The 23,381-nt window shown below is 44.3% G+C and overlaps 2 long non-coding RNA genes across 5 annotated transcripts; both read left to right on the top strand.

Annotated features, from left to right (window-relative positions):
* LOC109709636 lies at positions 1,789 to 3,999 on the top strand. Of its 2 annotated transcripts, XR_002216183.1 has the most exons (8): positions 1,789 to 1,825; positions 1,922 to 2,026; positions 2,102 to 2,198; positions 2,285 to 2,339; positions 2,444 to 2,508; positions 2,613 to 2,724; positions 2,817 to 2,968; positions 3,922 to 3,999. It is a non-coding gene; the product is annotated as an uncharacterized LOC109709636 (long non-coding RNA). The 2 variants fall into 2 exon arrangements; XR_002216180.1 differs by lacking the exon at positions 3,922 to 3,999 and having other exon boundaries at positions 2,817 to 3,109.
* On the top strand, positions 9,797 to 21,683 carry LOC109709625. Of its 3 annotated transcripts, XR_002216179.1 has the most exons (6): positions 9,797 to 9,880; positions 9,976 to 10,080; positions 10,156 to 10,252; positions 10,510 to 10,561; positions 10,666 to 11,023; positions 21,430 to 21,683. It is a non-coding gene; the product is annotated as an uncharacterized LOC109709625 (long non-coding RNA). The 3 variants fall into 3 exon arrangements; XR_002216177.1 differs by having other exon boundaries at positions 10,510 to 11,023; XR_002216178.1 differs by having other exon boundaries at positions 10,507 to 11,023.

Genomic DNA, 23,381 nt, shown 5'->3' with positions numbered 1-23,381 from the left:
CCTACCCTGATCGATCGAATTAAAGAAAAGCAAATTCAAGATGAATTTCTGCAAAGAATTCGGGCCAAAATCACTGCTGATTATACTGGCGAATTTCAAGTGGATGATCAAGGATTGTTGAAATTCTGCAATAGACTTTGTATACCCGCAGATCTAAACCTTAAAGAAGAAATTCTTACAGAGGCACATCGGGCACCATATGCATTGCATCCTGGAAGTACAAAGATGTATAAGGATATGAAGTTGACTTATTGGTGGCGTGGAATAAAAAAGGAGGTTTCAGAGTTTGTAGCTAGATGTTTAACTTGTCAGCAGGTTAAAGCTGAACATCGACTCCCTGCAGGAAAGCTCCAGAGTTTACCTATACCAGTATGGAAGTGGGAAAAGATTACTATGGATTTCATCGTTGGTTTACCTCGCTCACAAGCGGGCCATGATGCTATTTGGGTAATCGTGGATAGATTAACCAAATCTGCCCACTTTATTCCTATTCATACTATTTGGTCAGGAGAGGGACTCGCCCAAGTATACCTTGATGATATTGTACGATTACATGGGGTACCTGTTTCTATTGTATCAGATCGAGATCCTAGATTCGTGTCGCATTTCTGGAGGAGTTTACAGGAGGCTTTGGGTACCCGATTGGATTTTAGTAGTGCTTTCCACCCTCAGAGTGATGGGCAGACCGAGCGCACTATTCAGACACTCGAGGATATGTTACGTGCATGTATAATGGACTTCCGAGGCGGATGGCCAGAGTTTTTATCTATGGCAGAATTTGCTTATAACAACAGTTATCAAGCAAGTATCAAAATGGCACCGTTTGAAGCTCTTTATGGAAGAAAGTGCAGATCACCACTTCATTGGAGTGAAGTAGGTGAAAGGTTGATCTTGGGTCCTGATGTTTTGCAGGAAGCCGAATCTAAAGTCCGACTTACACGGGAAAGGTTGGTGACCGCACAAAGTCGATAGAAGAGCTATACTGATAAACGTCGACGGAAATTGGAATTCTAAATTGGAGATCATGTGTTCTTAAAAGTCTCACCGACAAAAGGAGTAAAAAGATTCGGCATTCGAGGAAAACTAAGTCCCCGATTCATTAGACCTTATGAAGTATTAGAGCGGATCGGTCCAGTAGCATATCGACTTGCATTACCGCCAAATCTATCTGGAGTGCATAATGTATTTCATGTATCTACTCTTCGAAAGTATATATTTAATCCGACTCACATTTTGGAGAGTATTCCAATGAAATTACAAGAAAATTTGAGCTTTGAAGAGCAACCAGTTGAAATTTTAGCTCGAGAGGTGAAACAACTTCGAAATCAGGAAATACCCTATGTAAAAGTGCTTTGGAGCAATCAGGAGGAACGCGAAGCCACCTTGGAATTGGGAAGTGCAATGCAGGAGCACTATCCTCACCTTTTCTGAAGAAAACTTGAGGTAATGTTTTCGTTTCGCGGACGAAACTCCTTTTTAGGAGGGGTGAATGTGATACACTGAACTTTAGCAAATTACAAAGTTCGAGTGTAGAGATGATGCTTGGAACCATCCAACATGTTTTAAAGGGTTCGGAGAAGTTGGTGATCAAATTTGAAAGTGATCAGAGCACGGGAAGCAAGAAAGTGCATTATTGTAGCTTTGTTTCGAAATTCTGCACTGTGTAAACGGTAACAGGGGTGTATCTGTACCGGTACACAATGCAGACTTAGCAGCAGCTGCGTGGCTTTGGGGATTTTTTGGTCTTTTCACCTTGAGCTTATCCCTTATTCATTCCATCTCGACTCCTGACCAGATTAGCATCACCCCTGAGCTGGAGAATAAGGTTTGGAGCTTCTCTTTTCTCTCTTTAGTGTTTTCTTTTCTCTCTAAGATGAAAACAAGGAGCTAAAGCTTGATTTCATCCCCTCTTTGATGCTAGCTGTTTGGGAAGGCTTGGAGCTGGCGTTTGGAAGGGGGAAAGAGTCGTTTTGATAGTGTTCTTCAAGCTTATTACAGGGAATGGTAGATGGAGAGCTGTAGAAAGGTAGTTAGCTTCACTTTTCCTTAATTTGGGGATCTAAAGTTGAAGTTGATGCAGTTTTGTGAACTGTTGATGCAGTCGGCTTTAAGGGATATCCAGCAGCAGTACGAAAAGGTGTTTTGCTGTAATTTCTTTACTCTAGTACAAGAAAGAGCTGAATTGAGACTTGGCAAAGGTAATTAGCCAACTAATTACTCTATTTTGATGCTATATAAGGTTTAGTAATGGATAATAATGTTGATTTTAGTTGTTGGCTGACAGCAACTACAAGTATTACTTTGTGCTGAGGTTGTTATCTTGTGGGTTAAGTCGGAAGGTATTTCAGCTTATGATTTAGAATTCTTGATCGGAAATTAGTTAAGTAAGATTCTGACTACTTTATGTAGTCATACAAGTATGTTGATGCTGTTCTTTTTCTAGGTTGTTTCAGCAGATTGGAGGTGAAGGATGTGCTGAATACCTAACACTTGAGAACTGGGTTAAGGGTAATTCAATCAACAAGAAACCGAACTACGAGTAAGAGATCTATGTAAATGAAATGGAGCCTCAATTGAGATATCCTAATGCTGTTTCTGGATCATGTTCACAGCAGGTGGCGACAGCTCATTGAACTGTTTTCAGCTGTGAATTATTCAGTTAGAGCTGAATCGAAGGGTGATTTTGAGCAGATTTGAGGTGTTGTCATCGATGTCGGGGAGGAGGTTAACCCTATACTGAACCTAAGTAAGCAGTATGCTGAATTTGAGGATTTTAGTGATGATGCTAATGTAGTTTTTATAATTGTTCACAGCAGGTTTGAGTATTGCTCTAGGCTGAGCATTGGAACTGTTTTGAGTTAGAATAAGCTGAATTTCAGGGCAGTTCAACCTGAATTAAGTTGAGGGGAATCGAAGACTTCAGATCTCCCACAAGAAAGTATAATTGGATGAGGTTGTCGACTAGTAGGTGGGTTTGACCTAACCAGAGCAAGTGAAAACCCCCTATGTTCTATATGATACTATAGAGTTGGTAGTATGTGCAAATACAAATGACTATTAGTTATAGAGTATTGAATGCCATAACCTATTTGCCATTGAATCGAATGAATCTCTATAATGTAATAGAATCATGAGTAGTGATCTTTATATTGGGCTCAAATGCATATTTAGTAAATGACTTTGTCCTACTTTTATGAAGTATAGAACAAAGAGGTTCGTTTGGTATCTGGATAGATCATTCGTTTGTATTGATAAGTTCTCTAGATCATTGACTTATGTATCTTTGTAACACTTTTCTATAATTGCTGAACTAGTGAATACTAGCATTTTCATTATATTAAGATTCCGACCTACAGGTCGAGAGTGTGAACTTTACATGTTAAGATATGATCATTGGGAATTGTTGAACTATGGATAGTGCTTGTTTGCCATTGTGCTCATTCGCACATGCTTGTGAGGGTCGCTCCCCACAAGCCGGCACTCCGGAGTTGGCCTACGCGACAGATTGCTCGCCTGTGCGGGTTTGGGTGCCGAAGTGGGTTGCCGTAGGGAGTGCATACTACCACGGGGCCATTAGTCACGGCGCAAACTAGACTACCTTGTGTAGATCCTTATGAATTAAACTAAATTACTAAAGGGTAGTAATAAATGATTACCATTATCCAGTGTACAGTTACCTTTTATATGACATATTTATGTGTGAAGTAATCACTTTACTTACTTCTGTTTGGTCGATACAATTAATAGTATCATACATGTTCAATATTAATTATCGTTGATTTATCTATCATGCAATAAATGTTCTTACATTTCTAATAGTACATCATGAGCCTATTGGTGTAATTCGCCGAGACTGGCGGCTTACCCACTGGGAACTATTGTTTAATAGTTCTCACGCCCTCTTTGTTGTTGTTTTTACAGAGCCATCCACTACGGGAGAAGCTAGGGACCGCGGCAAGGGAGTCGCGACTAGCTAGACATAGCGTGAAGTCCTGATAGGTAATCACCTCGCTACTTAGTTTTGGATGGGCGAGGTTGATGTTGACCAGTGTATAGAGAGACCCCATTATATATAGTTCTTTTGAGATGACCCTATATGTAAATGTTGTATTTATAGTTTTGAGTTTGATCGCTTGTTGAGTTTCTCTGAGATTAGTACATACTTCCCTTTTTTTAGTAGTACTGTTGAGTTATACTTTGCTCTGATATCAGGTTATGATTCCTTATGATTTGTACCTCTTTGACTTGTGTTGGTAGACGCCTTATATACTGCAGGTATATGGCGGATCTGTGCATGTATCGGGTATGCTTCCGTTGATATCCGGGCGTGACAGATTATAGTGGTATCAGAGCCTAGGGTGGAGTCTTAGTGGACCTAGCAAACCTTAGGTTGGTTGTACCGTAGGAAATAGGCTCGTGAGAGACGATGTCTATTTAATTTTATAGCGAAAGTATTGTGATTGGGTATTATATAAACTCCGATTAGTTGGAGTTTGATTGAAATGTACAACTATTAACTTTGCAGAGGACCACGTTGGCGGCCGACAACGTGACATCGGAAGTTAGTATGTGTTACATTTCATTACTTTCGCCTGATTGGGGGTTATTTTTTTGAGTGGGGTTGCGATAGAGTGTTTTATTAACTTACGCTTATTATGTTTGTTGCAGCTTAGGATGCCTACGACTCGTTCCAGGAAAGTCAGAGCAGCCGAGGCAGCTGATGCGGAGGAAGTGGAGACCTCCGTTACTTCCGGATCTAGTGAGGTCCGTGAGTTGCAGGATTAGCTTGCAGTGTTGACAGACCTGGTGACACAGCAAGCAGCAGCAGCGCAACAACAGATGGATGCTGCACGCCGGCAAGATGAAAGAATGAAGAGATTAGAGGATTTGCTACTGCGATAGACGACTGATAGAGAGGTCCCGAGTTCGGTGCCAACAGTACCTGAGAGGGATACGACTGCGAGAGTATAGTCACCAGTACCAGATACTTCACCGCCAACCCCACGTGCTGAGCACCAACCGGAGACAGTGGTACCACCCCCAGTGCCTGTGGCTGCGACAGGGACAATGTTACCAGAGATGGTAGGGCCTGAGGAGCGAGAGCAGATGATGGAGCGACTGAATGAATTTCGCCGTTGCAATCCTCGTGTATTCGACGGCGAAAAAACTGATCATTGGGTAGTTGAAAGTGGCTAATGCACATAGAGAAGTTATTTTACGATACCTTTGTAGAGGAGCGAGACCGAGTCTGGTTTGCGACACACCATATGGATGGCGAGGTGTACAGGTGGTGGTTAGATATTTGCGAGGATCCCCGTACTGATTTATCTATGATCACTTGGAAGAGGTTTAAGGAATTACTGTTGACAACTTACTTTCCACAGAGTATAAAGAGACAGATGGAGAGAGATCTGAGGAATCTGAGGTAGGGGGACAGGACAGTGGCTGAGTACGAGCGAGAGTTTTCTCGATTGTTACACTGTGTTCCTTTTGTGGTCAGAGATGATGAGGATAAGGCCCGTATTTTCGAGGTAGGGTTGGGACTTGCGATTTTCAAGTTGGTTCAGGCGTCAAACCTATCGACTTACAGGGATGTGGTGAACCAGGCATTGATTGTTGAGAAGGGGGCAGAGATTGTGAAAGAAAGGGAGATTGTGGATCGAAATAAAGAGAAGAGGCCGGGGGCTGAGAGTAGTGGTCAGCAGCTTTTCCGGAGACCGCCAAAGTACCCGAGGGGTCAACCGAGCCAGTTGAGGGGGCGAGGTTCTTCCGCACCTCGAGGAGCACCTGAGCGTCGTCGGCCACCGCGTTGTGTGATCTGTAGTGGTCCTCATTTCCCACTGTAGTGTCCACAACGTAGGGGCAAGTGCTTCCTTTCCGGTCAGGAGGGCCATTTCCGTTCTGAGTGCCCGAGGGCTTCTTCACCAGCACCATCATCAGCGTCAGCACCTGCATCTTCAACTCCGAGTCAGGGGACCCCATAAGCACCGTACCAGTCGAGGCGACCACCTGGATAGCGACAGTCTAAGAGTTCTCGACAGGGTTCGAGTGAGCATATGTATGCCGCACAGACTGAGGAGGCTGCAGCAGTAGAGGAGGTTGTAGCAGGTATCATTATGATTCATGATGTTCATGTTCGTGCATTATTTGATACTGGTGTATCGCACTCTTTTATTGATCCGCTATTTGCCGAGTTGCATAGCATTCTGTTAGTACCTGCTTTGCATTCGAAAAGAGTTATCGTGCCCGACCATACCCTGGATATTTGTGAGTATTGCCCTCACTGCCCAGTTCGGGTAGGTGACTGGATTATGCCAGTGGACTTATTAGCACTACACAAACTAGGTGAGTTTGATGTAGTATTGGGTATGGACTGGTTGGCACAGTACTATGCTACTATTGATTGCACGAACAGAACGGTGACCTTTAGGGAACCGGGCCAGCAGGAGTTTGTTTACAGGGGATGTCAAAGTTCATTGTTTGCTATGACAATCAGTTCTTCGCGAGCACGACAGTTTATACGAAGGGGTTGTGTGGCCTATTTGGCTAACATTTCTATTAGTGATGGAGGAGTTGCTAGTGTTGATGATATTCCAGTAGTACGGGAGTTTCATGATGTGTTTCCAGCTAAATTACCGGGTATGCCACCCGATAGGGAGGTTGAGTTTGTGATAGATCTTGTTTCCGGGACTACCCCAATCTCAAAAGCACCATATAGGATGGCACCTGCGGAGTTGAAAGAGCTGAACGCACAGTTGCAGGATCTGCTAGATAAAGGCTTCATTCGACCGAGTATATCACCCTGGGGAGCTCCAGTATTATTTGTTAAGAAGAAAGATGGATCTTTCAGATTGTGTATTGATTATCGTGAAATCAACAAAGTCATAATCAAGAATAAATATCCGTTGCCACGGATTGATGATTTATTTGATCAGCTTCAAGGATCAAAAGTGTATTCTAAGATTGATTTGCAGTCTGGTTATCCTCAATTGAAAATCAAACCTAAAGATGTTTCTAAAACTGCTTTCAGAACACGGTATGGGCATTATGAATTCACAGTTATGTCATTTGGACTGACGAATGCCCCAACAGCTTTTATAGATTTAATGAACCGTGCCTTCAAGCCGTATTTGGACAGGTTTGTAGTAGTTTTTATCGTGATATTTTGATCTATTCTCGAAGCGATGAGGAGCATGAAAACCATCTGAGATTGGTGTTGCAAGTCCTTCGAGAAAAGAAGTTGTTCGCAAAGTTAAAGAAATGTGAATTTGGCTTTGAGAGGTAGCATTTTTGGGGCATGTAATTTCAAAAATTGGGATTGCTGTAGATCCAAATTAAGAAGATTGAAGCAATTAAAGACTGGCCTAAGCCGACCAATGTTACTGAGATTCGAAGCTTTCTTGGACTAGCCGGGTACTATCGGAGATTTGTGGAAAGATTTACTAAAATGTCTACTCCACTTACTCGGTTGACACATAAAAGGGCTAAGTTTGTGTGGAATGAAGTTTGTGATAGAAGCTTTCAAGAATTGAAGAAACGGTTGACTACCGCTCCGATTTTGACATTACCAGTGACTGGTGTGGATTATGTGATTTATAGTGATGCGTCACTGAGTGGATTAGGGTGTGTTCTAATGCAAAATGGAAAAGTAATTGCATATGCATCGCTTCAATTAAAGGATTATGAAAAGAACTACCCTACACATGATCTGGAGTTGGCAGCTGTAGTATTTGCTCTAAAGCTATGGCGCCACTATCTTTATAATGAGCGGTGCGAGGTATATACAGATCATAAAAGCTTAAAGTATCTGTTTACTCAGAAGGAATTAAACTTGAGACAACGCAGATGGTTGGAGTTGCTCAAGGATTATGATTTGACTATTCTCTATCACCCGGAGAAAGCCAATGTTGTAGCAGATGCTTTAAGTCGAAAGTCGATGGAAAATTTGGCGATGTTGATAACCTCACAATCACTTTTGGTAAAGGAAAATGGAGCAATTGAAACTAGAAGTTGTAGCTCCTGACACACCCTGGAGGCTTATGTCATTGATTGTGCAACCCACTCTGCCTGATCGAATTAAAAAAAGCAAGTTCAAGATGAATTTCTGCAAAGAATTCGGGCCAAAATCACTGCTGATTATACTGGCGAATTTCAAGTGGATGATCAAGGATTGTTGAAATTCTGCAATAGACTTTGTATACCCGCAGATCTAAACCTTAAAGAAGAAATTCTTACAGAGGCACATCGGGCACCATATGCGTTGCATCCTGGAAGTACAAAGATGTATAAGGATTTGAAGTTGACTTATTGGTGGCCTGGAATAAAAAAGGAGGTTTCAGAGTTTGTAGCTAGATGTTTAACTTGTCAGCAGGTTAAAGCTGAACATCGACTCCCTGTAGGAAAGCTCCAGAGTTTACCTATACCAGTATGGAAGTGGGAAAAGATTACTATGGATTTCATCGTTGGTTTACCTCGCTCACAATCGGGTCATGATGCTATTTGGGTAATCGTGGATAGATTAACCAAATCTGCCCACTTTATTCCTATTCGTACTATTTGGTCAGGAGAGAGACTCGCCCAAGTATACCTTGATGATATTGTACGATTACATGGGGTACTTGTTTCTATTGTATCAGATCGAGATCCTAGATTTGTGTCGCATTTCTGGAGGAGTTTACAGGAGGCTTTGGGTACCCGATTGGATTTTAGTAGTGCTTTCCACCCTCAGAGTGATGGGCAGACCGAGCGCACTATTCAGACACTCGAGGATATGTTACGTGCATGTATAATAGACTTCCGAGGCGGATGGCCAGAGTTTTTACCTATGGCAAAATTTGCTTATAACAACAGTTATCAAGCAAGTATCAAAATGGCACCGTTTGAAGCTCTTTATGGAAGAAAGTGTAGATCACCACTTCATTGGAGTGAAGTAGGTGAAAGGTTGATCTTGGGTCCTGATGTTTTGCAGGAAGCCGAATCTAAAGTCCGACTTACACGGGAAAGGTTGGTGACCGCACAAAGTCGACAGAAGAGCTATGCTGATAAACGTCGATGGGAATTGGAATTCTAAATTGGAGATCATGTGTTCTTAAAAGTCTCACCGAAAAAAGGAGTAAAAAGATTCGGCATTCGAGGAAAACTAAGTCCCCGATTCATTGGACCTTATGAAGTATTAGAGCGGATCGGTCCAGTAGCACATCGACTTGCATTACCGCCAAATCTATCTGGAGTGCATAATATATTTCATGTATCTACTCTTCGAAAGTATATATTTGATCTGACTCACATTTTGGAGAGTATTCCAATGAAATTACAAGAAGATTTGAGCTTTGAAGAGCAACCAGTTGAAATTTTAGCTCGAGAGGTGAAACAACTTCGAAATCAGGAAATACCCTATGCAAAGTACTTTGGAGTAATCAGGAGGAACGCGAAGCCACCTGGGAATTGGAAAGTGCAATGCAGGAGCACTATCCTCACCTTTTCTGAAGAAAACTTGAGGTAATGTTTTCGTTTCGCGGACAAAACTCCTTTTTAGGAGGGGTGAATGTGATACACTGAACTTTGGCAAATTGCAGAGTTCGAGTGTAGGGATGATGCTTGGAACCATCCAACATGTTTTAAAGGGTTCGGAGAAGTTGGTGATCAAATTTGAAAGTGATCGGAGCACGGGAAGCAAGAAAGTCCATTATTGTAGCTTTGTTTCAAAATTCTGCACTGTGTAACCAGTAACAGGGGTGTATCTGTACCGGTACACAATGCAGACTTAGCAGCAGCTGCGTGGCTTTGGGGATTTTTTGGTCTTTTCACCTTGAGCTTCTCCCTTATTCATTCCAGCTCAACTCCTGACCAGATTAGCATCACCCCGGAGCTGGAGAATAAGGTTTGGAGTTTCTCTTTTCTCTCTTTAGTGTTTTTTTTCTCTCTAAGATGAAAACAAGGAGTTGACGCTTGATTTCTTCCCCTCTTTGATGCTAGCTATTTGGGAAGGCTTGGAGCTGGCGTTTGGAAGGAGAAAAGAGTCGTTTTGATAGTGTTCTTCAAGCTTATTACAGGGAATGGTAGAGGGAGAGCTGTAAAAAGGTAGTTAGCTTCACTTTTCCTTAATTTGGGGATCTAAAGTTGAAGTTGTTGTAGTTTTGTGAACTGTTGATGCAGTCGGCTTTAAGGGATATCCAGCTGCAGCACGAAAAGGTGTTTTGCTGTAATTTCTTTACTCTAGTACAAGAAAGAGCTGAATTGAAGTTTGGCAAAGGTAATTAGCCAACTAAGTACTTTTTGATGCTATATAAGGTTTAGTAATGGATAATAATGCTGATTTTAGTTGTTGGCTGACAGCAACTACAAGTATTACTTTGTGCTGAGGTTGTGATCTTGTGTGTTAAGTAGGAAGGTATTTCAGCTTATGATAAGTAGATTTCTTGATCGAAAATTGATTAAGTAAGATTCTGACTACTTTATGTAGCCATACAAGTATGCTGATGCTGTTCTTTTTCTGGGTTGTTTCAGCAGATTGGAGGTGAAGGATGTGCTAAATACCTAACACTTGAGGACTGGGTTAAGGGTAATTCAATCAACAGGAAACCGAACTACGAGTAAGAGATCTATGTAAATGAAATGGAGCCTCAATTAAGAAATCCTAATGCTGTTTCTGGATCATGTTCACAGCAGGTGGCGACAGCTCATTGAACTGTTTTCAGCTGTGAATTATTCAGTTAGAGCTGAATCGAAGGGTGATTTTGAGCAGATTTGAGGTGTTGTCATCTAAGTCGGGGAGGAGGTTAACCCTATACTGAACCTAAGTAAGCAGTATGTGCTGAATTTGAGGATTTTAGTGATGATGCTAATGCAGTTTTTATAATTGTTCGCAGCAGGTTTGAGTATTGCTCTAGGCTGAGCATTGGAACTGTTTTGAGTTAGAATAAGCTGAATTTCAGGGCAGTTCAACCTGAATTAAGTTGAGGGGAATCGAAGACTTCAGATCTCCCGCAAGAAAGTATAATTGGATGAGGTTGTCGACTAATAGGTTGGTTTGACCTAACCAGAGCAAGTGGAAACCCCCTATGTTCTATATTATACTATAGAGTTGATTGTCACGCCCCGCCCCGAAACCACTACCAATTTGGCACGATTCGGGCGCGGCGAGCGGACCGCCGGACGGACAGCACCTCCCTTATCCACCCAAGGCTCATAACAAGAATGTGTACAAGAATTTTCCAGAAATTTAAATTATAAACATACACATTCAACGGGGCACAAATAGTGCCGGCAACTACGAGAGCAAGTAATCCACAGGAATAACATGTGAAATAAAGAGAGTACTTTGCTAACTATTACAATAGTTCATCCTTTTTCATTTACATCATTTTCTATAAATGATTACATCATTCATCCAAAATACATAGCTCTCCAAATCCTCACCTACAATGAATTTCTCTCAATACATAGGTGTGCTAATGCAAAAAGAAAAGCTACTATACTACCACGGTCTCACTGGTCGAGCGCGACGCCCTTGCCGCGGTCCTCTCTCGGCAGCCCTGTACCTACCACTGGAAATAGAGTGGGGTGAGAACTATCTTCCATAGTTCCCAGTGGGCTCGGCCGCCGACTCTGCCGATCTCCCCACTAGGTCCAAGTGGGCACAAGCAACAACAGATAGATAGATAGATAGATATCTGAAAGCTGTAAATGCAATAGTAGGAAAACTATGCTACTATGCCCATAATCATATGTAATGAATGCATGCATCATATAGTAAAGGTTTACTATCATGCTAACAAATTCGATCTATGTTCGAATAATAATGTTCAATGATATTGTTCACTGCTCTTTTACCCAATCTGTGGCGAAGCCCTTGGATTCGCCAATAACTCACATTTCAATCCCAAAGTAGGGAGGGACTCCAAGTGCACCCAAGCCCGGGACCGTCTGCGGATCTCCATGTGGTCCGGACCTCCAAGTGGTCCTAATCGCCCGACACTCCGGAGTACTCGACGACAATCCCCTCCATGTGGGGATATGGATGGCTATACTACCCCGAAAGCAGACTGTGAGCTAGATCTATCCTCTCCAAGTGAGGTACCCTACAGCTAGGGTCAACAACCCAATCAAATCCTCTCCAAGTGAGGATGCACTATAACTAGGGTCAATAACCCAATCAAATCCTCTTCAAGTGAGGATGCCCGACAACTAGGGTCAATGTCTCAATAACTCATCGACAACCTCTCCATGTGAGGGTACTTAGGTTTACTAAGTTCTTTATCCACAAGGCATTTTCTAAAGGATCCATCTATCCCTAGGTTCTCAAACCTTTAGTGTCATTTACACTACATTAATGCCACTCGTTATTCTTTAACAGTTGGATGCCACTCGTTTGTTCTTTAACATTAAACACTACTTTCTATGTCACCAACCCCCATCGGGTTCATCTCTTTTCTTTCACATCATAGGATCCACGTTCCGACCCAATCCTCACCTATCTAAGTTACCAAGCGTTCCAAGTACACTAAGTTATCAATTAGAAAGCATAAGGAATGGAGCTACTATACAATCCTACAATGCAACATGTAAGAGATGAGATTAAATGCAATCTAAGACATAGAAAGGAGTTCGAAAGTTTCGGGATGGCACCTCCCACCTTTTACCGATGTAGAGGCTTTAGAAATGATCCTCGGCGAACTTTACGAAAAGGCTTTAGCCTTCCTTGGTCCAAGACAAAGCTAAATCGGTCGTATTTTGCCGATAGCTCCCAATCCACTAGTCGAATCGCGAAATCGACTTCGCCCCCGCGTTTTGTAACCTACCAATTATGTTTACAAGGCCTCAAATGAGATCAATCTCATCTATTTCCAAAAATTCCATTTTGGGTGCCCTAGGGTTCCCATCTTGCCATTTGCAATTGGAACCCTAACCACTAGCTTTGATCCACCAACAATAGTGCTAGGGGTCCATTTGACCCCATTTCTAAAGCTCAAAACCCAAAAACCCTAAGTTCTAGAAGCTAGGGTTTAGTAGCTTACCTCTTGAGCTACTCCAATGGTGAGAGAAGAGAGAGGTGAAAGTGTCCAAGGCCTTCTCCTTGATCTTCTTCTTCTTCTCCACCTTGTTCTTCTCCTCCTTCTTCCTCTCCTTCTTGTTCCTCTTGTTCTTCTTCTCTTTCTAGAGAGAGAGAGAGGGAGAGAGAGGGAGTGAGAGAGAGAGAGAAATAAGAGAATGAGAGAGGGAGTGGGCTCATAAGCCCCTCTAATGTAACAAAATTCAATTTAGCCCGTCAACTTTTCATCTCTCAACCTGCCTTTACTGGGCAGTTTTCGCCCAGAGGGACCGGTCCCTCATCGGGGAGACCGGTCCCCGAGAGCAGTCCCCGCGGCCAAAAAGGCTTCTTCGCGTACGGGAACCGGTCTCTCCCTGGGAGACCGGTCCTCAGGAGACCGGTCCTCGCCTGAGAGACCGGTCCTCGAGAGCTCGATTTTCAGGACTTAGCCGATTTTGGCCTTCTCTCGCTGGCGTCGCGCACGGGGACCGGTCCCCCTCAGCCAGGGACCGGTTGCATCAACCTCCCCCGCAACCATCAGCTACGGGGACCGGTCCTCCCTTCCAAGAACCGGTCCCCGAGAGCAAAATCTGCTAAGTTCAGATTTTCGCGTATTTGCTCTCGCGGACACGTTTCCAATGCACTCTTTGTTTCTTGGACATCTTTAGCTTTTCCGAAGGGTACTCACTCGACAATTAGTCGATTCTAAATGAAGTACCATCCTCGGATTTCGAGAATTCACTTCCTCACATCCTCCCCTCCTTAAAAGGAGTTTCGTCCTCGAAATTAACTCAATTCTTAACTTTAACTCAAACCCATACCTTACTCCTCAAATAGATGAGGATGGTGCTTTCTTATCAGATCCTCGAGTTTCCAGGTGGCCTCGCGATCATCATTATTGCTCCACCGAACCTTCACATAGGGAATTTCTCGATTCCTCAACATTCGTACCTATCGGCGATAATCTCCACCGAAAACTCTTCATAACTCAAGTCTTCTTGAAGCTCCGGTGGCTCATATAGCATTGCATGCTCGGGATCGTGAATATACTTGCGGAGATTGGAGACATGGAACACATTGTGTACATCCGCGAGCTTCGGTGGCAAAGCGAGTCGATAAGCCACCGTGCCAACTCGCTCCAATATTTCATAGGGTCCAATGTATCGGGGACTCAATTTTCCCCGCACTCCAAACCGGTTCACATCCCGCATCGATGAAACCTTCAAGAATACGCGGTCGCCCACCGCGAACTCATATCTCGTCGGCGCCTATCTGCATAGCTTTGCTGTCTCGACTGCTCCGTGAGCAATCTCTTGCGAGCAAGGCGGACTTTTTCCTCCGCTTCTCGCAATACATCAGGGCCGAACTCAGCCCGCTCACCTACATCACTCCAGTGTATAGGAGACCGACACGTCCGCCCGTAGAGAGCCTCGAACGGTGCCATCTCCACACTAGTATGATAACTATTGTTGTAGGCGAACTAGGCCATAGGTAGGTGATCACACCAACTTCCCTTATAGTCGATGACACACGCTCGCAACATGTCCTCCAGAGTTTGAATGGTTCTCTCTGTTTGCCCATCGGTCTGGGGATGAAATGCGGTGCTAAAGTTGAGCCATGTGCCAAGGGCTTCCTGCAGGCTCTTCTAGAAATGTGAGGTGAACCGGGGGTCGCGATCCGACACGATCGATTTCGGCACCCCGTGCAATCTCACTACCTCATCAAGGTATACCTGCGCCAACTTGTCGCCTGCCCACGTGGTGTGGATCGGCAAGAAGTGAGCCGATTTCGTCAATCGGTCCACAATTACCCAAATTGCATCGTGGCCGCCCGTTGAGTGAGGCAAGCCGACCACGAAGTCCATCGATATATCCTCCCATTTCTAAACGGGGATTGGTAGGCTTTGAAGCTTTCCCGCTGGAAATCGACGCTCGGCCTTTACTTGTTGGCATGTTAGGCACTTTGCCACGAAGCGTCCAATATCACCTTTTATTCTCGGCCACCAGTAGTGCATATTTAGTCCTTGATACATCTTGGTGCCGCCCGGGTGGTCAACATACGGAGACCGATGTGCTTCCTGTAGAATCAATTCACAAAGCTCTCCATCTTTGGCACACACCATCGGTTTCGAAACCGAAGCGTACCATCAGCGTTTATATTGAAATCGCCGCCTCGACCTTCCTCGATGTTTCGCCGCACCTTTTGGAGTTCTGGGTCTGCGGGTTGCAGATCTTTGATCCTCTCCAATAAGGTCAGTTGGACAACCAGTCCCATCAACTGAGCTGGAGTCTTGGGAGTAACTACTTCGAGGTCCAATTGCTCCATCTCCAGCCATAGGGGTGATTGATTTGTAACCCGCATGGCAAGGTTCTCCGCTGACTTCCTACTCAGCGCATCCGCGACCACATTTGCCTTCCCGAGGTGGTAAAGGATATCAACGTCATAATCCTTTAATAGCTCCAACCACTGCCGATGACGCATGTTGAGCTCTTTCTGTGTGAACAGATATTTCAAACTCTTGTGGTCCGTGTAAATCTCACAATAGGCACCATATAAGTAGTGCCTCCACAGCTTCAAGGCGAAAATCACCGCCGCTAGCTCCAAATCATGGATGGGGTAGTTCTTTTCATAGCTCTTCAGCTGACTGGATGCATAAGCAATCACCTTCCCGTTTTGCATCAAAACACACCCCAGTCCTAGATAGGAGGCGTCGCTGTAGACTACGAAGTCTTCGCCTTGTACCGGTAGAGCGAGCACCGGAGTCGAAGTTAATCTCTGCTTCAACTCTTTGAAACTCCGGTCGCACTCTTCGCTCCAAACAAACTTGGTGCCTTTCTTAGTCAGGCGGGTAAGTAGAATCACTATCTTGGAAAAGCCTTCCACAAACCGCCTATAATAGCCCGCCAAGCCCACGAAGCTTCGAACCTCCGTGACATTCGTCGAGCGCGGCCAATCCTTAATTGCCTCAACTTTCCTCGGGTCTACAGAAACTCCACCCGTGGAAATCACATGCCCTAAGAAGGCAACCTCGCGAAGCCAGAAGTCACACTTCTTCAGCTTAGCATATAGCTCCTCCTCCCGAAGGACTTGAAGCACTATTCTCAAATGCTCGGCATGTTCCTCGTCACTGCGAGAATAGACCAATATGCCGTCTATGAAGACGACGACAAATCGGTCCAAATACTCTCTGAAGACACGGTTCATCAAATCTATGAACGCCGCTGGAGCATTCGTGAGTCCAAATGGCATGACCGTGAATTCGTAGTCTCTATACCGCGTGCGAAACACGGTCTTCTGCACATCCTCCGGCTTGATCTGTAGTTGGTGATAGCCGGACTGCAAATCTATCTTCGAGTACACACGCGACCCCTGCAACTGATCGAACAGGTCATCGATTCGGGGTAGTGGGTACTTGTTCTTGATCGTGACTCTGTTCAATTCTCGATAGTCCACGCAGAGTCGAAACGATCAATCCTTCTTCCGTACAAACAACACCGGGGCTCCCCACGGTGATACACTTGGCTGGATAAATTACTTGTCGAGGAGGTCTTGCAATTGACTCCTCAACTCTTTCAGTTTCGCCGGTGCCATTCGGTACGGAGCCTTCGAGATCGGTGCGGTACCGGGAACCAAGTCTATGACGAACTCGATCTCCCGATCCGGTGGTATCCTCGGTAATTCTGCGGGAAATACATCCGGGAACTCTCGCACCACCGTTAACTCCTCTAATGTTGGAGCTACTTGTTCCACTTCCACAACAGTTGCCAAAAATGCCGTGCAACCGCTGTTAACCATCTTCCTTGCTCTCGTCGCCGACACTGTCGCGACGAAGCACGAGCTTTGACAAGCCCGATATGTGAACTCCTCTTGTCCTTGCTCACGGAATGTGATCACCCTGCTCTTGCAGTCGATCGTTGAGTGGTATTTCGAGAGCCAGTCCATGCCCAGAATGATATCATCAACCTCGAGCTTCCTGAGTTCCAATGTCCGGATAGGCATAATCCAGTCGCCTATTTGTACCGGGCACGAGGCGCACTCCGAATAGGTGTTAAATGTCGACCCAGGGCCCTCCACTCGCCACTTGTCACTCGCTTCTATGAGAATGTCATGCATGCGTGCGAATGACCTACTTTGGAATGAATGCGTGGCTCCTGTATCAAATAAAGCCCTGGAGCGAACTCCGTTAATTAAAACCATACCTGCCACAAGGCGATGCTCCTCCGCCTCCGCAGGTTCCTCAGCTTGGACCTGAGCGGCGAATACCCGTCCGCTCAGGGCCGATCGCGCCACTTCAGGTTGACGCGGCATCACCGTGCGTCCCGTCGACACGGCGGTCGGTGGAACTCTTCCATAGTGAGCCGGAATCGCCGGCGCTGATGCAATCGATGGGGCAGGTGAGGCTCCTCCTCCCGGGCAATCTCGAATGAAGTGCCCCGGCTGCCCACACTTGTAGCACTTGCCTCGGCCTTGCTCACAGCGCGAGACCGGGTGGTCTCCGCCGCGTACAATGCATCGTTGCGCTCCACCACTCTTCTGTTGAGTGCGCGGATACTTTGGGGGTTTCTTGTAACGTGTTTGTCCCCCCGAACTACCGCCGCCTTGGCGTTTCTTGCCCTTATCCTTGGATTCGGCTAAAAGCTCACGCTTCTCCCGAACATGGGCATCTCCGTGCTCCGCCCATAGGGCTTGATCGAAGACCTTCGCAAAGGTCGTGAGCTTGAGTATTTACACGACCTTGTAAATTCCCGGCCGAAGTCCTCGCAAGAACCACTCGGCCCGGTCCCGGTCATCCTTTACAACATCCGGGACGCAATCTATAATATGGGAGAATTCTTGCTCATACTCTGCTACTGAGCGGTCCCCTTGCTCCAACTTGCGGAATTTCTCCTTGAGCTTCCGCTTCAATGTATCGGGAAAATAGTTAGCGAACATCTCCCACTTGAATTCCTCCCACAGCATTGGCGGAAGGCCGGAAAGCCGATCCCGTTTGACGCGCTTCCACCAGACCTTCGCCGTCTTCTCCAAGCAATGGGTGGCGAGATACACCTTGTCCCTCTCCAAGGTACGCAAATCATCGAAGAGGGTTTCCATCGAGTCAATCCAAGACTCGACCATCTCCGGTTCCACCTTCTCGCCCTCGAAGGTTGGCGGATAGAACTTGTTGAACTTGATAAGAGCCGCTAATGCGCGCTCTCCCTCCACGTCTTCGGCCGACACATCGGGTGTAGCCGATCCCGATGCCGCCTGTGGTACGATCGCTGGCGGTGGGCGTGCCATCACCGGAACCGCCGCTATGCCCTCACCCTCCACCGCTCCGGGTACATGAGTCGAGGGTGCGGGCGGACCACCGCCCTCATTCACTGTCACAGCCGCCGCCGCAACCTGCCGCTCTAAAAGATCCTGGAGCCGCTCGAATCGGGTCTCCTGGCGCTGCACCACGTTGGTCAGCGCGGTCACTTGCGCTTACAACCGATCCATCACGCTCGGTTCAGTCTGCTCGGGCACCTCAGGAGGTGGTGCCGTAGTAGACCTTGTACTCGGGCGTCTCCTTTGCGCCATTGGCTCCTGAAATGCAATTACTTGGTTAATTCTCTTAACCCGTTCATTTCGTCGCAATAACGACATTTAACAACTCAACAACGAAATCGGGCGGAAGCACACAAGTGTACTCGTTCTAGACTCTTGGTATCATGTCGTCGGCCGCCGACACAACCACCTCAAGACAAAAACTCATACCACTTGAATCCGCCTCTAATCGTAACTAGAGACATATTACCAACTTCGACCCAATCGAATCAACTTCCGCCATCGTTATAGGTTCACGTTCCGCTCATGCACCTATAACCTTAGGGCTTACCAACCTAGGGTCTCCTAGGTCATCCTAGACTTTCTCTCTTTACTTGCTCTCATTGCTTTGATACCATAAGACACTGTCATGCCCGCCCCGAAACCACTACCGATTTGGCACGATTCGGGCGCGGCGAGCGGACGGACTGCCGAACGGACAGCACCTCCCCTGTCCGCCTAATGCTCATAACAAGAATGTGTACAAGAATTTCCCAGGAATTTAAATTCTAAACATACACATTCAACGGGGCACAAATAGTGCCGGCAACTACGAGAGCATGTAATCCATAGGAATAACATGTGAAATAAAGAGAGTACTTTGCTAACTATTACAATAGTTCATCCTTTTTCATTTACATTATTTTCTTTAAATGATTACATCATTCATCCAAAATACATAGCTCTCCAAATCCTCACCTACAATGAATCTCTCTCAATACATAGGTGTGCTAATGTAAAAAGGAAAGCTACTATACTACCACGGTCTCACTGGTCGGGCGCGATGCTCTTGTCGCGGTCCTCTCTCGGCAGCCCTGTACCTACCACTGGAAATAGAGTGGGGTGAGAACTATCTTCTGTAGTTCCCAGTGGGCTCGGCCGCCGACTCTGCTGATAGCTCCCAATCCACTAGTTGAATCGCAAAATCAACTTCGCCCCCGCGTTTTGTGACCTACCAATTAGGTTTGCAAGGCCTCAAATGAGATCAATCTCATCTATTTCCAAAAATGCCATTTTGGGTGCCCTAGGGTTCCCATCTTGCCATTTGCAATTGGAACCCTAACCACTAGCTTTGATCCACCAACAATGGTGCTAGAGGTCCATTTGACCCCATTTCCAAAGCTCAAAACCCAAAAACCCTAAGTTCTAGAAGCTAGGGTTTAGTAGCTTACCTCTTGAGCTACTCCAATGGTGAGAGAAGAGAGAGGTAAAGGTGTCCAAGGCCTTCTCCTTGATTTCCTTCTTCTTCTCCACCTTGTTCTTCTCCTCATTCTTCTTCCTCTCCTTCTTATTCCTCTTGTTCTTCTTCTCTTTCTAGAGAGAGAAAGAGGGAGAGAGAGGGAGTGAGAGAGAGAGAGAGAAATGAGAGAATGAGAGAGGGAGTGGGCTCATAAGCCCCTCTAATGTAACAAAATTTAATTTAGCCCTTCAACTTTTCATCTCTCAACCTGCCTTTACTGGGCAGTTTTCGCCCAGAGGGACCGGTCCCTCATTGGGGAGACCGGTCCCCGAGAGCAGTCCCCGCGGCCAAAAAGGCTTCTTCGCGTACGGGAACCGGTATCTCCCTGGGAGACCGGTCCTCGGGAGACCGGTCCTCGCCTGAGAGACCGGTCCCCGAGAGCTTGATTTTCAGGACTTAGCCGATTTTGGCTTTCTCTCGCTGGCGTCGCGCACGGGGACCAGTCCCCCTCAGCCAGGGACTGGTTGCATCAACCTCCCCCGTAACCATCAGCTACGGGGACCGGTCCTCCCTTCCAGGGACCAGTCCCTGAGAGCAAAATCTGCTAAGTCAGATTTTCGCGTATTTGCTCTCACGGACACGTTTCCAATGCACTCTTTGTGTCTTGGACATCTTTAGCTTTTTCGAAGGGTACGCACTCGATAATTAGTCGATTCTAAACGAAGTACCATCCTCGGATTTCGAGAATTCACTTCCTCACATTGATAGTATGTGCAAATACAAATGACTATTAGTTACAGAGTATTGAATGCCATAACCTATTTGCCATTGAATCGAATGAATCTCTATAATGTAATAGAATCATGAGTAGTGATCTTTATATTGGGCTCAAATGCATATTTAGTAAATGACTTTGTCCTACTTTTATGAAGTATAGAACAAAGAGGTTCGTTTGGTATCTGGATAGATCATTCATTTGTATTGATAAGTTCTCTAGATCATTGACTTATGTATCTTTGTAACACTTTTCTATAATTGCTGAACTAGTGAATACTAGCATTTTCATTATATTAAGATTCCGACCTACAGGTCGAGAGCGTGAACTTTACATGTTAAGATATGATCATTGGGAACTGTTGAACTATGGATAGTGCTTGTTTGCCATTGTGCTCATTCGCACATGCTTGTAAGGGTCGCTCCCCACAAGCCGGTACTCCGAAGTTGGCCTACGTGACAGATTGCTCGCCCGTGCAGGATTGGGTGCCGAAGTGGATTGTCGTGGGGAGTGCATACTACCACGGGGCCATTAGGCGCGGCGCAAGCTGGACTACCTTGTGTAGATCCTTATGAATTAAACTAAATTACTAAAGGATAGTAATAAATGATTACCATTATCCAGTGTACAGTTACCTTTTATATGACATGTTTATGTGTTAAGTAATCACTTTACTTACTTCTGTTTGGTCGATACAATTAATAGTATCATACATGTTCAATATTAATTATCGTTGATTTATTTATCATGCAATAAATGTTCTTACATTTCTAATAGTACATCATGAGCCTAGTGGTGTAATTCGCCGAGGCTGGCGGCTTACTCACTGGGAACTATTGTTTAATAGTTCTCACGCCCTCTTTGTTGTTGTTTTTACAGAGCCATCTACTACGGGAGAAGCTAGGGACTACGGCAATGGAGTCGCGACTAGCTAGACATAGCGTGGAGTCCTTATAGGTGATCACCTCGCTACTTAGTTTTGGATGGACGAGGTTGATGTTGACCAGTGTGTAGAGAGACCCCATTATATATAGTTCTTTTGAGATGACCCTATATGTAAATGTTGTATTTATAGTTTTGAGTTTGATCGCTTGTTGAGTTTCTTTGAGATTAGTACATACTTTCCTTTTGTTAGTAGTACTGTTGAGTTATACTTTGCTCTGATATCAGGTTATGATTCCTTATGATTTGTACCTCTTTGACTTGTGTTGGTTGACACCTTATATACTGCAGGTATATGGCGGATCTGTGCATGTATCGGGTATGCTTCCGCTGATACCCGGGCGTGACAGATTTGTGTATAGTTGGATTATATACTTTATTTTTTCTCTCTTTTTATAAGAAAAGGCGATGATGTTTACATAATGATCAACGATATTGAATTCTAATCATAATTTGTGGCTAAGTTTTAAATAATGGGCTAGCAAATATGACCATACAACAATAGCTACAACTATCTCTTTTTAACTTTTTTAGGGGCTCGATTTCTATAAGAATGTAGTCTCTGCCAGCTACTACATATGAGTGAAGTAACAAGCAAATGAATAGGCAAGATTCGAGACCATTGTCGACTCCGACGACACCCTACTAAACAACTTAGTCTACAATTACTATAAAAATTCATTTGGCCTCTCAGTAAGAGTGTAAAATATCTTATACTAATCCGAATACTCACAACCCTTTAATTAGTATGAAAAACAGGTAAAAACAGTCAACGTAGTTCAAAACTAACAATAGAGTATCAAAGAAGGTTTACTGTAGATTTATACATAACTATAGTCCAATTTCAGTATATAACATCCCTACATGCAGGTTTAACATGCCCCAAGTCCAGATTTCAGCATTTCATAAATTATTATAATGATTTTAGGCTTGAATATCCAACTTCAATCAAACAGCAACATCCATGCAAGATTTTAGTAAATATAATGGATATTCTATTGAATTCGATAAATTAAACCCACCTTGGAAGCTAATCCAACCATAGCAAGACGTCTATATTTCAAGGACCCTTTTCTCTGTTGAAGAAATCAGCAACGATTCCAAACAATTTGGCAATTGCAGTCCAAAATCTGCTAGAACACTTGAAAAATTGAAAAATCACTAAAAATTCATTTCAACTCAAATTTCAAATTTTCATTGAATTTTTATTCAATTAACCTACACATTCTGATAAGAATAGATCTCGATGAACCAAGATGTAATAAAAAACCAGCAGGTACTAATCAAAAGCTCTACTAGAAGAAAGGATGAAGAAATTTAATAAAATCTAATCTACATCCAAATTTCAGTACCATAGTGAAAGATTCACTATTTAAACTCTTACTATCCTACAAGCTTAGCTAAGAATAGCTCCCAATCAGCTGGAATTGAAGTAAGAATCTATAAAAATTCTCCAATTGATCATCAAGAAGAATCAAATTTATAAAATTAAAAAAGTATATCAACCTCTGCAATTTCAGCTCAATATATCAAGAACTGAAGTTAAGCCTTTATTTATCTGAAATTGAGTTGAAAAAATAAATCCACGAGCTCCTTTCCCTCGCAAGAACACTACAAAGAATCCAATTTTTCAACTAAAAGTTCAAAGCGAGAATTGAACGAAGAAATTCATGAAAGTCTACTAAAATTTGAATTTTTACTCATTTCTCAAAATCCTAACCTAAAAATTTAAGTTAGGAGTAGCTCCAAACCTCAGGGAATTGAAGAACAACCAGCCAAATACCTACTAATAAGCCAATTGAAGGAATCAGAATTAAGAATTAACAAAATCCAACAATTTCTACAATTTCAACTACTATGCAACAAAAACAACAATTCAACCCAAATTA

This window comes from Ananas comosus, linkage group 1 (genome assembly GCF_001540865.1).
Source record: "Ananas comosus cultivar F153 linkage group 1, ASM154086v1, whole genome shotgun sequence".
Lineage (NCBI taxonomy): Eukaryota > Viridiplantae > Streptophyta > Magnoliopsida > Poales > Bromeliaceae > Ananas > Ananas comosus.
The sequence above is the reverse complement of the archived record's forward strand: the minus strand, read 5'-3'. Positions and strand labels throughout refer to the sequence as shown.